Here is a 17,956-nt window from a genome sequence, read left to right as displayed (position 1 = left end):
AAATCCAACTGTTGACTGAAGATCACCCCCACTACTCAAGTAGATGGTGAAAACAAATCTAAGAGGTTAAAGGTGAATAATCATGGATTCTATGTACTCAGCAATGAGCTTTAGGGCACCAGAAACCAGGAACCAGTTCAGTGGACCGAGGGTTGGGGATCCATGCTCTATGTCAGAAATGTCAAACTCGATTTCATTGAGAGCCGCATCAGGGTTGTATTTGACCTTGGGAGGCTGGGGTGAGTGTGGCCAGCTCAACGTCACTCATGTTGGGGGTGCCTGTAGTGGCCCAACACTCTGTCAGCGAAAATGGGCTCTCGAGCTCTATTTTTGCCTGCAACGGCCTCCTGCAACCTGCTGCCAGCGAAAACGGAGCTCAGGAGGGCCAGTTTTTTCTGGCAAAGGCACTGTGGGCCAGTCCTTCGCTGATTCCAGGATGGGCCCATGGGCCAATTCTAAGCACACCATGGGCCGGATCCGGGCCCCAGGCCTTGAGTTTGACACTCCTGTTCTATGTACTTGCCCTGTGCACATGTGCCACAGAAATAAATATGGATCAGTTTTCATTTAATCCTTAACTTTTCTTCCATCTCCAAAGTCTCCAAAGAACATCTTTGCAAGAAGTGCCGTGAAAGTAGGCGCTGAACCAGTGGTGGGATTCAAATAATTTAACAACCGGTTCTCTGCCCTAATGACTGGCTGGGTGGGCGTGGCCATAGTGGGCATGGCCAGGGGGTATGACAGGCAGCACTTGGCCTCTTGCACCCCCTCTGGGAGTAAAAACGGGATGCGGGGGGGGAAGCGCCTAGGCGGCCTCCCTGAAGCCTCCTGGGAGTGAAAACAGGCCACAGGAGGGGCACGCCACACACCCCGTGCCCCATTTTGGGCCTAAAAAGCCTCCCTGCAGCATCCTGGGAATGAAAACAGGCCATGAGGGAGGGTGCCGCACCCCCTACGCACCCCATTTTGGGCCTAGTAGGCCTCCCTGCACTTACCTGGGAGCCAAAATGTGGTGCGTGGGGACTCTTGGAAGGGGCAGGATGAGGAGGGGAGGGGTCAGCCAGAAATTTAACTATCAGATATGCCAAATCAGTCCGAACCGGCTGAATCCCACTCCTGAGCTGCACCCTAAGGCATTTAGAGACTTCTTCTGATTTGCCTGGTAGATTTACTCAATTTTACATTCCTCCCCTTGCATCACTTAGCCATAACTGGATAATAGTTGAGAGATGAAATATCTCTTGGGATATTTGGCTCATCATTCTACTCAGGATATAACAGACGATAACCCTGGAATCATTCAGGACTCCATTTCATAACCCTTACTTAAGATAATGCTTGGAGTACTGTCTTTATGAAACTTAATAACAAAGTTACCCTGTGGTTATACTGAAAAGCTGTTTATTGCATAATGAATAATCATCTTGACTGGAAGTCATGTACCACAGCCTGATGGAGGGAGGACATCTGCATTGAAATAAGGAGAGAGAGGAAATTGTCTTCCATTCAAATAATGGAAGATTTTTCTAAATATGTCTGTCTCTTCATTTTATTCAGAGGGATGACCGATATTGCAGTAGGAGATGTCAGATGCAGTAGGAGATATCAAATAGTGATTCCTCTATATATGGAAAGTCCTATATCCATGATGGCATGGGGAGCCATCTCTGCGGACATGCAAGCTGTCACCCTAGGTCAGCTCCACCGCACATGCGCGCATGCCTCCCGCTGGGGGGGGTCATGCACGCATGGGCAGGGGGCAAGGGAGGTTATGCATGAATGCACGGGGGACAGGGGGGATGTGGCGCATCCCCATGCCCCATTTTGGGCCTAGCAGGCCTTCCTGAAGCCTTCTGGGACCAAAAATGGACTGGGGCGGTGCGGGGGGGGTGCATGTGTGGAGGGGTGGGGGGAGCATGGGGGTGGCAGAGTGGGGGGTGGCGGAGTCACGCATACATGCGCAGGGGGGAGGGGAAACACAAGGGGTGCACGTGCATGCTCAGGGGGGCATTGCATTATGGGTGTGGGCACGCACACGTGCACTGTCACACACACGCATGCCCTCTTGGCACCCGAGGGAAAAAAGGTTAGCCATCACTGTCCTATACTGTACTGTTGGAAGAAATATCCTTCTGGGTTCAGCTCCAAGTAGGGAAAAAGACACTGGAAACATGGAGACTGCTTGGAAAGATGGTTTAATGGTGGACAGGCTCATATGGTTTGAGTTCCTGAACAGAAAAGGGGCCGAGATACAGCAAGTCCCCAGGTTTATGCTCTCTCTGGCTTTGAACTTCCTAGGGCCCCGAAAGAGTATCCTGATTGGTTGTCAGACTCCCAGGGGGTGGGGGTCTTAGCTAGCCTTGCTGGCTGATATAATCTTCCCAGGTGCCATGTGGGGAGTTTCTGTCCTAGATGGGTCCTATTGTGTTGTAGATGATGGTCCATTGACAAAGATTGAGTTGCTGCCTCTGGCCCATTGACAAAGGGTGGGGGCAGGAAGGTAGGAGCTGCTTCGTCTTTAAAACATGCTTCTCCATTTCTCATGCAGGGAAACATAACATTCTGCCTTTTTAATATTTCCCAAAATATTTCATTCCTCTAGGAAAGGGGTGGGTGCTAACTTCCTACAGTACCGAACTGTATAGTTGCATTCAATTTCACTGATGTCCGTGGTGCAACCAGCCTCCCAAGCGATCAATCTACAATCTGTATTGGGAAGTTCAAAAGAAGAATAATTGTTTTTAAAACAATTTTGGGGGGAGGAGGAAAAAGGACAAAAGGTAACTGGACTTTCTTGTTTTTTCTTTGAAGATGTTCCACTTCTCATCCAAGAAGCTTCTTCAACTCTGACAGGATAGTGGGGAATGGAAGGATTTATATTTCTTGCAGACAGCTGCTCATTTGCATCCTTTTAGAGGGTCATTGAAGCACTTGGAGGTTTATCTGTGTCCTCAGGGTCACCTGAAGTGGTGCTCCTGGTTCCTGTGGTCTGCAATTTTGTTCTCTGGAAATGCATTCCTTATTCCCACACCATTCAAAGGGTGCTCATCCCAAATTGTATTGCTAAACATCTGTAGAGATTCTCCGTCATCCAGGTCATGATTGTCCCAAAGGTGCTTTTTCAGGAAGGCAACTGGACTTTCTTGTTTTTCCTTTTGAAAAAACTTTTGGATGAAAAGCAAAATGTCTTCAAAAGAAAAAAACAAAAGAATTCCAGTTGTCTCCTGAAAAAGCACCTTTTGGACAACCTCTCCTAATGTAAATATATGTTTCACACAAACCTCTTCAGCAAAATCATCTCACCTCTATTGTGTGTGTGTGTGTGTGTGTGTGTGTGTGTGTGTGAGAGAGAGAGAGAGAGAGAGAGAGAGAGAGAGAGAGAGAGAGAGAGAGAGAGAGAGAGAGAGAGAGAGAGAGAGAGAGAGAGAGATGAAAATGTTTGGTTCTCTTCAAGCGACACCCTATTTAGAATGTATTACAGTAGTTACTGTAATCCATTCAAGAGGTGATAGGAATTCAAAGTAAAGCTCCCTGGTCAAAGAACAGAAACAATTGGTGCACAACAGCTGTACTCCTTGCCAGGACTCCCATCTGCTCTTCACACATGAAACTTGCATAGTTATTACTCTTTACAGTCAAAGTCTGACTTTCTTAGCGGCAAGCTTTTGGTAAAGGGGAAGGGAGATTTGAAGCACCCCACTTCTGGAAATGTGAACAAGCTTGTCATTGAACTGCAAGTGACTCAATACAGGCATCACACAATCCTCATACCTTGTGCCCAGTTGTTGCCACATTTTGCACCAATTGCAACTCCTGGGGATTTCAGTAGGGTAGTTCGACATAGGCTAAGTTGTAAAAGATAAACCGTGATATGACCAATTTAGGGATAATTGCTTGCAAATGCTTTTGGACTCATCTATTAGGAGAATGAGCTCAGGAAGGCTTTTAGATGTCTTTGTTAGGATAAGAAGAGTACCGATACCTTTAAATGTTGGTGTTGAAGAAGATAACACTTAGCAATGGCGCTTAGACTTATATACCGCTTCACAGTGCTTTACAGCCATCTCTAAGCAGTTTACAGAGTCATCATCTTGTCCCACACCAATCTGGGTCCTCATTTTACAGACCTCGTAAAGATGGAAGGCTGAGTCAACATTGTTGCCTAAGAATACTCTAGACGGTCAGAGAAACAAAGCAATGGATCAGGGTTGTGATTGTGAGGAAAATAGGAGGAGGGAGGAATATTAGGTATGTTTACTACAGTGAGTTAATTATAAGAAGAATAAAGGCAGGATTAAAAAAAAAACTGTAAAGGATGAAATTGGTCAGGTCCCACCCCCTGGTGGCCAGTGTTTACCTACTGAGCAAAACCATGCAAAATTAGTCTCTCCTTGTATAGTAATCAGAAAGGCAACTCCTAATTCATACAGGGGGTGAGATGGGCTTCAAGAATAGATTGTGACATTTCCTACATGCCGTGTTTCTCAACCGTGGCAATTTGTTTGGACTTCAACTCCGAGAATGGGGTGTAGAAAGAGAATTTAGGATTTCCTTTGTAACTCTGCCTGTATCAGTTTTATGAGATGGATAATCTCACCTCCTGATAGGATGGAGTTAGCTAGGTCCTAAGCTTCACTTACTTTTATCCCTCTCATACATTTCCCTAAACAAATCTTTCTGTTACAAAGCTTTCTTCCTTAATATGGACTGAAACTAGACTCCCGTGATTAGGATTCTTCACACGCACACGCTGAAAACTTCCATTTTGCATGTCTCTGGAGATTCTCAGTCATCCAGGTCATGGTTGTCCCAAAAGTGCTTTTTCAAAAGGCAACTGGACTTTCTGGTTTTTCTTTGAAGCCATTTTGCTTCTCATCCAAGAAGCTTCTTTAGCTCTGACTGGATGGTGAGGCATGGAAAACGTTTTGCTTTTCATCCAAGAAGCTTCTTCAGCTATGACTGAATGGTGAAAGAGGCTTATATTATCCTGATCCCCAAAGAAGATTCGGATATAACCCAAATTAAAAACTGTAGACCGATTTCATTACTAAACCCAGACTATAAAATCTTCGCATCAATAATTGCGGAAGATCCTTGGACTTCCGGTTTGCTATTTGTCGCTGCCAGACGTTCCTTTGGGATTGTCAGCTTCCATCGCCTGTCAGAGCCGCCTTCACAACGGAATGGCGGCTCGAAAAAACTCCGTTTCCATGAGGAAACGGAGATAGAGCCGGCAGGGGTGGGTAGAACTCTCTGCGGAGTCCCAAAAGTTTTTCCTTTACTTTTGGGACGGAGCGGATGAGATGCCCCGTATCCCCAGCCGCTGCTCTGGGCTTTGGGAGACCTCTGCTGATGCAGAGCCAGGCGTCAAAAGCAAGCCTGCAAATTTAACAGACTACTCAAAGAAAATGTGAGCTGGACCTGTAATACTGAACCGCAAGTATTTTACTGATTTTTTAAAAAAATTACTTAAGAGAGAGGAGGAAAAGAAAGAGGAAAAAAAGCCTTTTAAAATGGTGTCAGCTGGAGGAGAGACTGAAAGGGAAAGTCCTTCCGTTTTCTATTACTACAATGTAGCGGAATAAATACCACTGGCTACATTTGTAGACAAAACTTCGCTCCTGCGTCTTTTTCTCTTTTTCTTCCCTTGGAGACTTGATATTGTTGTCGATTGGAAAGAAGTCCCTTTTTTTTTTCTTTCTTGCTTTTTTTTTTAACAAAGCCTGCCTGGGCGGAAACATGGCACTGAGACTCATAAAGTCAGATAAACAAGAAGAGGGGGGGATTCCCCCACCAACAACTTAAAGGAACAAGTCTTAACTCTTCAGTCTCAGAAACCTGATTTTAATATAATAGAATTTTTTATAGAGGAGATTGAAAGAAGGGAGGAGATTGTGAATCAGCAACTTGAAAAATTTAAGCAGGAAATTAAAGAATTGGTGAAATCTAAGTTTGATTCTTTGGAGAAAAAATTCTCAAAAGTGGCTAATGGCTTTACAGAATTTATGATACAGTTGGACACAAATACTAATGTACTAGAGTCTAAAATGGAAGAAATTCAAGATGAATTGGACAATAGAATTCAAAAAATTGAAAATGATTTGACAAACACTCAGGATAATAGCTTAGAAGAAAAACCTAAAATGGATGCTGATCAAAAGTATGGTAAGGCAGAAAATCTGCAACAGAAGATTGAAAAAGAGATTTTAATGGTACAATATAATTTCACAGAATATGCGATAAGATTAAGAGGTTTGCAGGAAAATAATAGAGATGATTTAAGGAAAATATCTTCTGAATTTCTAGCTGGGATTCTAAAGGTTCAACCTGATGAAGTGTTTTGTAGGATTGACAGAGTTTATCGAATCAACTCCTGGATTGCCAAGCAAAGGCAATTGCCTAGAGATGTGGTGATTTATTTTACAGATAAAGAAATTAGGAATAATATCGTGCAAAATTCCTTCAATTCTAATCTGCAATTGTATGGAAGAAAGATTTGGATTTACAAGGAACTCCCACCTAAGATATTGATGGAAAGGAAGAAATTTGGTTTTCTGGTGAATGAGTTAAAAAAGAGAAATATCCCATTCAGGTGGGACGCCCCAGTTGGTATTATATTTAGATACCAAGGAGAAAGATATCAGCTAAATACTGTTGAAAGAGCGGAAGAATTTTATCAAAATAGGTTGAAAATGAACTTAACATCTTCAGGTATAATACAGGATAAGCAGAAGGAGCCGGAAATAAAGGTAAAATATCGAATTACAGAGATTGTACCAGATGAATTGCCTTTGGATTTAGTGGATACCCCAGATGGACTATCTACAAATTTGAGAGAAGTGGCATCTAACCTTAATGTGATGACTTATCAAGGCAAGGATAAGCATGGAAACCAATTAGGGGATATACAAGGGATAAAAAAGAAACATGAGATACAAAAACAAAACCAGCAAGACCAATCTACAAAGCAGAATAAAAACTGACCAGATGATACACAATTTGTAGAAAGGAAACCAGGATGGAAATCAAACCCACAAAAGGAAAAGAAAAAAAGAAATAGGTGGCATAAAAATAGAAATTTCTAAATCAGGCAACAGTGAAGCCAGTGACTTTAAAATATGAATGATTATGTGTAAATACAGAAGAGGCGACGTATTGGTTAATATCATCCTGAGGATTGTGGCAGATCTCTGCATGGCCGTAATCTTGGGACGTGAAACGAGCCTTAAACTGATGGATTTGAATTATCCATTTTGGAATTTCTTTTTGTGTTGATAAACATATTATATTATCCTGAATCACAAGGCAAGAGAATTATGCTGGGGCATGCAGAAGATCGGGTTGTTACCCACTACGATGATGGGAATTAATAATCCTGATGAAACCCATAATTATTACTATATGGAATATAATTATAATGTCACTCGGGTGGTTGTTTTTATTTTTATATATATAAGAAGATATTTACTACTGATGGGGGCAGATATGATTCAAGATCCTGAATAAACTGTTGCACCAGCAAGCTATGTTACCCGATTATGGATGTTGGTTCTACCAATCCAGTGGAAAGACCTCAAAGAAGATATTATATGGATTATAAATTTAAAGTCATTGTTTTTTCTTTTTTTTTATTTAGATATAATGGAAAATATAGACATATATTTTTAAGTAGTGTGGGCAGTGAATCAAAGATATTAAGAAATGTTGTGTATGGTAATTTTGCATGATAGTGGGTGAATAAGCTAGTTAGTAGATTGATTAGTCTAAGAAAAGGGATTTTTAAGTGATATATTTAGGGGAGTGGAGGAAATGGATAGAGTGGAATAAATGTTAAACTAGATTTTATGGCGAAGGCCGCTTTGAAATGTTATAGTAATATATATAGAAGATTAAATGTTAAAGTAGGACTTATCGTATAGTTTTAAAGTGGAGAAGTTATTCTATAATGTCATAGTATAATGTCTTTTTTTTCCTTTCTTTTCTCTTTTCTGAAATGTATGGATAAAGGGGGATGTTATAATATTAATAATATTTTTAGTAAGTAAAGGTCAATATTTAGAGAAGGGAGTAAGTAATCTGTTATGAATTAGGTTTTTTTTTTTGTTATGAAGAAGTCACAGGGGGGGATGGGTGGGGAGGGGGGTTAGGGAGGGGGAGGGAGAGGGGGGAAAAAAGGGGGAAAAATTTGTATTTGAAAACTTTTTCAATTAAAAAAAAAATAATTGCGGAAGATCCCTTCCAACTCTGTTAGTCTATAATATTAAAGCATCAGTAACATTCAGGATTTCTATTTCTGGGCTTCGTAGACTCTAGACAATAACTTCCAGTTTCATGACTCATTCAGCTCTTCAGCTCATCTGAGAAATGCTAATAATCTCAGACTAATCCTTTGCTTCTGAAAAATTTAAGATGTTGTATTTGCTGTTAAGGTTTTGCTGATTTCTGATAAATGACAAATATTTTTGACATTCAGTTTTATTTTTGTTTTATTCTTTTTAACCACAAATTTAGTATTCATTTCAAGTCTTTGTGGGTCTTGGAGTTTTAGAAAATAGCAAACTGATTTTAAAAACTTAATAAGCATTTGTCCATTTCTGAATTATTGTTTACGTGATTATCTCCACCCATTAGAAAGTACTTTTTCAATCACTGAATCCTGATTATTACCCAGTCCTAATCTTGGCCAGATGGAAAAAATTCATGAGGTTGGTATTATAGGACTTTGATGGAATTGCTCCTCTTGCATATCTTGTGTAGACCGATATTTGCTCCAATGTTGAATCTGGAGCAAAGAAGTGGTGGTGCCTTTCTCTGGTGCACCAGCCATCTCCAGCCAAAAGTTTTTTTTTTCCTTTAGGGCTCCATACCAACTGGCATAGAGAAATTTGAAGGTTTTTCCTGAAGGCCAGAACAGAGGGGAGCAGATGTCATCTCGGTCAAAATCTTCCAAAGCAGGGAGACCATGGCAGAAAAGGCTCTTTTCCTGGACCCGTGTTGCTTTTCAAATCCTAAGGATACTTGGATTCTAAGGATGATGTTCAGCTGCACTAAGAGCTTAATTGTGGGAGATTGAGATGAGACAGGAAAGTGATGGGAATCCCTTAATTTGTATCCTTCAAAAATCTGCTTGTGGCTTCATTGGAGGAACTGTACATACTTCCCAACCTCTCTCCCTGCAAGTCCTCACTGCCCTTTGCTTTATTTGTCTTCACAGCCAATCAGCTTCTCTCTCTGTGTGTGACATCACAACCATCAACAGTCAATGCCCAACTGTCACCACCTTGATGAGCTATGTTGGATAGTAATGATTACTTTTTGATAAGTGTCTCAATTTTTTTCTTTTTAAAAAGGACATGAAAGGTAAAAGGATTGAATGTAAAAGGAGAGGAATACAAGGCCCAAGCATTTGCGGATGACCTTGTATTCTTCATAGAAGGACCATTAAAAACAGGACCAATATTGATAAGAGAGATAGAGGAATTTGGAAAGGTAGCTGGCTTAAAAATTAATAAAGATAAGACCAAAATGTTAACAAAAAATGTAACAGGAAAACAAACAGGAATTAATTAAAGAATTAGGATTACAAGTAGTAAAAAAGGTTAAGTATTTAGGCATATATTTGACAACTAGATGCTCAACTATAAAGGAGAATAATTATGTAACTTTAGTTCAACAAATAAAAGAGGATTTAGAAAAATGAGGGAAACTGAAATTATCCTTATTAGGGAGGATAGCAGCTATAAAGATGAATGTTCTGCTGAGGCTGCTTTATTTATTTCAGACGATTCCAGTAAAATTGGACAATTTTTTTTTTTTTGTAAATTTGAACAAGATAACTACAAAATTTGTGTGGGAAGGAAAAAATGCAAGAATTAAATTAAGTACTTTGCAGGATGATAGAGGCAGAAGTGGATTTGGACTCTCAGCATGGGAGACATATTACAGAGCAACAAGTTTGACATGGATCAGGGAATGGGTGAATCTGAAAAACCAAAGACTGTTAACCTTGGAGGGACATGATTTGTTGATGGGGTGGCACGCCTTCTTGTGAAACACCAGGAACAAAACACATGGGTATTTTTAGAATCATATATTAAGAGATTCATTAATTTATACATGGCAGGAAATTAAAAGTAAACACCATATGAAAGTTCCTGGATGGTTATCCACAATGGAGGCGATGATACACCCCAACACCTTAGAAATTTAAAAAATGGTAAGATATTATGAAATTTTGGATTCTCAAGGAACATTAGAAGAACAACAAGTGAAGGAGACAATGATAGCATGGACAGCCTCTTTTTTTTCCCCAGCATAAGAAAGATTGGTTTTTAAATCAGAAGAATGCGCTAGAACCAATTTTAGGCAGAAAAGCAAGCCAGCTGGAGGGAAGTAATGAAGAAATTGTCACAGAGGTGAGCTTGGTTAATGTCTGATTAGCACTAATTAAGAAAGTGATGTGCCATATAGAAAAGCTGTTCAGGAAGAGAAAGTCTGTTGGATTTTTAAGGCTACACCTGATGAATGGAAGACAAGAGTGTAAAAAGGAGGACATGTCCTACTTTTACTGGATATTTGGTAACCCTGCTCACTATCCCCTAGTTTGGGGATGGAATGTAGCAGCAGAGACTGGAAACTTTTAGTATGGTAGCTGGAACCAGCTTCTTTTCATGATGGCCTTGGTGGCGCAGCAAGAGCCTTGGTGGTGCAGCAGACTAAAGTGCTGTTAAGTAGCACCAGCTGCCTGCAATTACTGCAAGTTCAAATCTCACCAGGCTCAAGGTTGACTCAGCCTTCCATCCTTTCGAGGTAGGTAAAATGAGGACCCGGATTGTGGGGGCAATAAGATGACTTTATATAAAAAGAACATCGCTTGAGGGGGGGCAAAAGCCCTACTAAGCAGGTATATACAAAAGTATGAAGGCTATTGCTTAACGCATTGTAAACTGCCCTGAGTCTCCGGAGAAGGGTGGCATATAAATCGAACCAATAAATAAATAAATAAATGGATCCAGGCTTGATTGTAAGAGCCCCCTTCTCTTGCCTCCCCTTGTCCTTCATATCTTCCAGTGGACAAAGAGGCATTTAGAAAGAGCTCCTAGGAGGAAAGGATACATTTTAGATGGAGGTTTTACTCACACGAGGCAGCCTGGGTGGCTCCTAGTGGTAATTTAGGCATCCTTTTGAAGCTCCAGGTATGTTGATTTACAGGTTTCCATTAATGTAGATGACTTTGACCCACTCTCAATATGGAACACTAACTTTTGTTTTTGGCTTCTGCGGGTTATCTTAGTTTTTCCTTTCTTTCTTGCGAAATTGTGCAAGAGTGCTATTGGACAACTGGGAAATTAGTGCAAATGGTAGAGCGCTTGCTTAGCAAGCAAGAGGTAGCAGGATCTATGCCAGCTATTATTATTTATTTTGATCCAGCCATAAAAATCCTTCTCAACCCCCTTTCTGCACCTCCTCCAAGTTTCTTTCCATGTGGTCATCCCAAAGGTGTTTTTTTTTTTCCCCAAGAGGCAACTGGAGTTTCTTGTGTTTCTTTGAAGACATTTCACTTCTCATCCAAGAAGCTTCTTCAGCTGTGGATGGATGGTGGGGAATGGAAAGATTTATACTCCTTGCAGATAACTGGTCATTTGCATTCTTTTAGTGAGTCATTGAGGCCACCTGGAGGTTTATCTGTGTTGTCAAGGTCACCTAAGTAATGCAAATGGGTGTGGAACCTTCTTGGAACCGCTAAAAGGATTGTGTTGTAGACTGGAGGCTGGATAATGTTGTATCCCCCTCTCCCTCTGTTGAGAGAGGGCTGCTCAGTTTTGACATAGATGGCCTCTTTGACCCCAGTGGTCCACTGGTTTGAAAGTGGAAAAAACTAAGGTTATTACTAAAAATCTGACAACAAAACAGGGGAAGGAATTAGAAGCGAATTTGGAATTCCAAATTGTCAATAAATTACGATATCTAGGTATTATATTATCTACTAAATGCATAACAATTAAAGAAGATAATTATTTGAAATTACTCCAACGAACAGAACAGGATTTGGAGAAATGGAAGAATCTTCAAACGTCTTTATTAGGTAGGATCGTGATTATAAAATCCTATATTCTCCCAAAATGGACATATTTATTTTATACAGCACCAGCTAGACTAGATAATACTTTTTTAAAAAAAAGTTAAATCAATGCGTTCTTAAATTTATCTGGCAAAACAAAAAGCCTAGAATTAAACTTAAAATGCTTCAAGAGGTGAAAGAAAGAGGGGGATTTGGCTTACCAAAATGGGAATATTATTATCAGGCTGCAAATTTAGTTTGGGTAAGGGAATGGATCCTGCTAAGAAGAAGACGGTTGTTGATACTGGAAGGTTCAGGGTTACATCAGGGCTGGCACTATTTCCTTTGGCAAGATAAGGTTAAAAAACATATGAGTATTGCAGGACATTATGTCAGGAATATTCTAATTGATACATGGAGGAAAGTTAAGGGTAAACTCTACTTTTCGACTCCTTCCTGGTTGGTCCCGTTAGAAGCTACAACATATAGTTCGCTTTATAATAGAGAAAAACACCTATCCTATCGAGAATTGTTGGATGCCCAAGGCTGCTTAAAAACAAGAATTGAGCTAGAGCTTCAAGGAATAAAATTGGATTGGTGGTCCTATGCCCAGATCAGTTCTAAATATAAGAAAGACAAGGAAAATAGTGGTATAGATATGACCCAGCAAGAAATAGATAGTATTATATTAGGAAAGGAGGAAAGAATATTATCTAAGATCTATAAATTCTTAATAACCTATTGGATAGGGGATGAGATTGTTAAAGACTCAATGATTGCCTGGGGGAGAAATATTGGTTACTCAATTGAATTGATAAAATGGGAAGAAATTTGGACGAAACAATTGAAATTACTGATGGCAACCACTTACAAAGAAAACTTGTATAAAATGGTGCATAGATAGCATCTTCCTCCTGCTCAATTAGCCAAAATGTTTCCAGGATTCTCCCCAAGCTGTTGGAAGTGTGGGGAGACAGGTACCTATTATCATGTATGGTGGACTTGCCCTAAGACAATCGAATTCTGGAGATTTATACAGAGATGGATATTAGAAATTATGGGATATATATTACAGTTGAAACCAGAATACTATATTAAATATTAGGCCAAATAAGATAGGCACGAACATATGGTGTTTGATTACATATATCACAACTGCAGCAAGAATATGTTTTGCTCAACATTGGAAGGGGAAAGAACTACCGGCTGAAGAGTTGATTCTGGGAAAAATTATCGAATATGCGGAAGCTGACAGGTTAACAAAAACTCTGAGAGATCAAAAGGCCTCCGTATATTTTCAATGTTGGGACCAATGGTATTCTTGGCTGAATAATAGAATAAAAAAAGGATAAGGTTAGTGTAGATTCTATTTTTATTTGTATATTTTGATTGAAGTTAATATATTGTGTAAAGCTCCCGTCGCGATCTGTGTGTGAATAAATATTTTGTTGTAAAGAAATAAATAAATAAAAAATTAAAAAAATTAAAAAAAATGTGGACTTTGCTAATCTCAAAGTTGTGGCCTTTGTCTTTTTCAATGCAGATGGATTACTGAATCTTTTCCTGATGGGTTTGTTCTCTTATGTTGTGCCATGCATTTGCAAAGTGATTGTTTTGTTTCCCCAATCTACAGATCTGCAGGTGTCTCATTGCATGGTATCATTGTACTTTCCATGTGGTCCTCCTAAGTTGATAGGGAGTTCACCCTAATGTTGGGTGATCGCTTAGATGATGATTTTGTTTGTTTGTTTGTTTGTTTGTTTGTTTGTTTTGTCAAGAACGTATTAGGTAATAAGTATAAGCATGGATTGGATACATAAAATAGATACAAATAAAGGTGCTCTTATGCACGCCCGTTACAGACCTCTTAGCAATGGGGTGAGGTCAAAAGTAGCCAGTCTTAGGTTAAAATTTGGGGGGTTTTGGGATGAGACCACAGATTTAGATAGTGCATTCCAGGCATTGACCACTCTGTTGCTGAAGTCATATTTTCTGCAATGGAGTTTGGTGCAGTTTACCTTAAATTTGTATCTATTGTGTGCCTGTGTATTGTTGTAGTTGAAGCTGAAGTAGTCATTGATAAGTAGGACATTGTAGCAGATAATTTTATGAGCTATGCTTAGGTCATACCGAAGCTGACATAGTTCTAAGTTTTCTAAGCCCAGAATTTCAAGTCTGGTGGCATAAGGTATTTTGTTGCGAGTAGAGGAGTGGAGGACTCTTCTTGTGAAATATTTCTGGACACGTTCAATTGTATTAATGTCCGATATGCAGTGCGGGTTCCAGACAGAAGAGCTGTATTCGAGAACTGGTCTAGCAAATGCTTTGTATACTCTGGTTAGTAGTGTGATATTACCGGAGAAGAAACTACACAAGATTAAGTTTACAACTCTTAATGTCTTTTTGGCGATGTTTTTACAGTGGGCTTTGGCACTTAGATCATTAGATATGAGTACTCCAAGGTCCTTGACAGAGTTAGGGTCATCTACAAGGTCGTGTCCACTCAGCTTGTATTTTGTGTTCTGGTTCTTTTTGCCAATGTTTAAAACAGAGCATTTATTGGTTGAGGTTTGGAATTGCCAATTGTTTGACCATTCCAACACAAAGTCAAGGTCTTTTTAAAGTGTAGCAGTATTGTCAGTGGTGTTAAATATTTTTACATCATCAGCGAAGAGAACACAGTTGCTTTTAATATGATTGCAAAGGTAATTTATGTATAGTCTGAAGAGTGTTGGTCCTGGAATGCTGCCTTGTGGGGAAACCGCTATTAACAGGTGCAGGATTTGATAGAGCACTCCCTATTTTGACCACTTGTTGTCTGTTTGACAGGAATGCAGCTATCCATTTATGTAGGGGTCTGCAGATGCAATAGGATTTTAGTTTGAGAAGTCGTTTGTCATTTACCACTGAATCAAAGGCTATATAGAAGTCTATGTAAATTGTGTCTATTGCTTGGCCCTGAGATTTGAGATTTGTAGTCCATGTGTTCTTGCAGTGCAGAAGTTGTAGATTACAGGATAATTTTTTTCTGAAACCAAATTGTTTATTAGAGAATAGTTTGTTTGTTTCTAGGTGGAGGGTAATGGAATGGTTAATGATTGATTCCATGACTTTGCAGGTGACACAGCATAAAGAGATTGGTTTGTAATTTTCAACTAGGCTGGGGTCTCCCTTTTTGAAGATAGGGCTGACCGTGGCTAGTGACCATAGCTTGGGTAGAGAGCTGGTCCTGAAGGATTTTTCAAAGATTATGCTTAGGGGTTCTGCTATAGCAGTGGACAGCTTTTTTTAAGAAGTATTCACATAGTCTATCAGGTCTGATAGATAGAGATGGTTTTAGTCTGCGTAGTGACTTTTCAAGTTATCTTCTGTGAAATCTATTTGTGTTAAATTGTTGTAGTTATTTGTGGTACAACTAGGGAATGAGCCATTGCTGTTTACAAAGACTGAGCCAAAGAATGTGTTGAAGAGGTTTTCTTTAACTTGCTTCATCATTGCATTCTTTAACCTTAGGTCCTTTTAGGTGTGGGATGGATCTTGAGTCTTTAAGTTTGTTGTTTACAAAATTATAGAAGGCACGGTTAGATTTCATGTGCAGGAGGTTCTCTTCTTGTTTGGTGTGGTAATTGGTGCTTTCAGTCTTTATTTGGTGGCATATAATTTTGTAGCGGCTTTTAAAGTTAGCTACATAGCCAGTTTTGTTTTTTCGCCACAGGTTGTTGTTTTTTTTTTAATTGGAGCTTTCTTATTGATATGGGTAATTTGTTTATCCTGTTTTTGGTGGTGATTAGTGGTACATATAGTTTAATAACTCTCTTGATTTCGAGCAAGAAAATGTTATAATGGTCTTTGGCAGTGTAACAGCCAGAGAATAAAATTTGCCAATGAAGAGATGAGTGGTCGGTGTCTATGAGATCATAGTTGGCTTTTTTAAAGTTGTAGTTGGGTATCCCATTATTTTGGTGATTTTTGTAAGGGCGTATATTGAGACAAAAGTCAATCATGCTGTGGTCACTGTTGGAAAAGGGTTCTTTTATTTGTAGTCCATAAATTGAGTTTAAGCTGTTGCAGAAGATGAGGTCGAGGCAGTTGTTGAGTCTAGTGTTGTTAGTTACTAGTTGATCTAGACCTAGATTTATAACAGCATTGTATAGGGTTGTATGAATGGGTTCAGTTGTACATTCATTTATTGTCCAATTAATAAGAGGTAGGTTGAGGTCACCAAGAAAGATGAGAGGGTATGGGCAGGAGACTGCTCACGTTAGTAGTGAAGTTAACTTGTTTGCATGTGCCATACCGTAGTCCCGGGCTCTGTAACATAGTAAGAAGCGACGTGTGGTGTTTAAGGACAGTTCGCAGACGATAGTTTCCAGAAGAGTGAGTTCACGTGCAACTTGAATATTTTTTAGGTTTAGTGACTTTTTGTAGAAGATAGCTACTCCACCCCCTCTGCAGGTTTCGCGATCAGACCGGTAAACGTGATAGTCTCTTATTGTGATGATGGAGTCAGGGAGGGTTGAGTTTAACCATGTTTCACAGACAAATATAATGTAAGTATAGCAGTATTTAATAAGAGGAGGAGTTCGAGCATTTTGTTAACAATGCTTCTTGCATTTATTAGTTTGCATTTGAGGTCCGTAGTGGTTGGTATTGAGGAAGTAAGGGGTGTGCTTACCTAGTTTTGGATGATGGTTGGGTGGATGTTTTGGGTGATGGGGGGTTGAATGTTGGGGGATTGATTGTGGGTCTTACTTTTTATGCAGTCAGCATGGTAGTCGATGTACAGATTTGATGGGATCCTTTTTCTGTAAGAGCTTTAGCTATTAATTAGCTAACAGATGTGTTTGGAGAGGAGAAACACAGATCATGGGAGCGGAGTATAAATTCATGTTGTTAATCATTCCTGGGCAGAATCCAACACTGTCTCAGCAATGCTTAGCAGACACAGCAAAGCCTGGGCTCCCTTCAGTTTGGACCAAGAAAGTCCCAAATGTCCACTCTGTATCCAGAAGCCAGAGAGATGAATGAGGATTCTGCACATCCTGGAAAGGAGATCCATTTGCTTAAGAAAGCAGTTCAGTGTTTGCAATTCACAAGGAAAGGATAGAAAGTAAGTAGAGTAAATGAACAAACCAGCTACTGCCTTATTCTTCTTTAGCCCTGCTCACAGACCCGCTGTTTTGCTTCCTGTTTTAAAACCCACCTATAGATGTTTTCTGTGCCAAGTCAGACCCTGAGATTATTCTGGAGTCCTCTGAAGGTGCCCTTCATAATGAAGAGATTAATTACAAGTGTGAGGACCTAGTCAGTGATGGCACCAGGGGTGAAATTCAGCAGGTTCTGACAGGTTCTGGACAACCGGTAGTGGGAATTTTGAGTAGTTCGGAGAATCAGCAAAAACCACCTCTGGCTGGCCCCAGAGTGGGATGGGAATGGAGATTTTGCAGTATCCTTCCCCTGCCATGCCCACCAAGCCACGCCCACCAAGCCATGCCCACCAAGCCACACCCACAGAACCGGTGGTAAAAAAAATGATTTCCACGACTGGTATGAAGATCACAAATGGGTAAAGAAAGGCAGCTGCTCAGACACTGGGGAATGTATAGAAAAGAAGTGATAGAATTGCATTGCTCAGAATACATATTTATTGTTGTATTTGTCCTCTTTGGCAGTGGTGGGATTCTGCTGGTTCTAGGCAGTTCGGCCGAACCGTTTGTTAAACTACTTGCTCACCCTGTCCCTTGCCCCGCCCCTCCATGCTACTATTTATTGCCAATAAATAGTGGTGGGCGAGGGGCGGGCGAGCCAGCAATTTAACAAACGGTTCGATGTTTTTTTGTAATTTTATTGGCCTCGCAGCAGTGTTGGGCTCCTCCCTATTGGGCCCGGTTCCGC

At 40.3% G+C, this 17,956-nt stretch overlaps 1 long non-coding RNA gene and 1 pseudogene across 1 annotated transcript; one reads left to right on the top strand and one right to left on the bottom strand.

Moving 5' to 3' along the window:
• The first annotated feature begins 8,279 nt into the window (after positions 1-8,279).
• LOC148115620 (uncharacterized) lies at positions 8,280-17,198 on the top strand. The gene is made up of 2 exons (XR_015732710.1): positions 8,280-9,360; positions 16,973-17,198. It is a non-coding gene; the product is annotated as an uncharacterized LOC148115620 (long non-coding RNA).
• On the bottom strand, positions 15,742-16,950 carry LOC148115621 (uncharacterized; annotated as a pseudogene).
• Positions 17,199-17,956: the final 758 nt, after the last annotated feature.

The sequence above is a fragment of the Pantherophis guttatus genome, chromosome 2, assembly GCF_059756535.1.
Source record: "Pantherophis guttatus breed Tessera chromosome 2, ASM5975653v1, whole genome shotgun sequence".
In the NCBI taxonomy this organism is placed as follows: domain Eukaryota; kingdom Metazoa; phylum Chordata; class Lepidosauria; order Squamata; family Colubridae; genus Pantherophis; species Pantherophis guttatus.
Note: the sequence above shows the minus strand (reverse complement) of the source record. Positions and strands in the feature narration are given on the sequence as shown.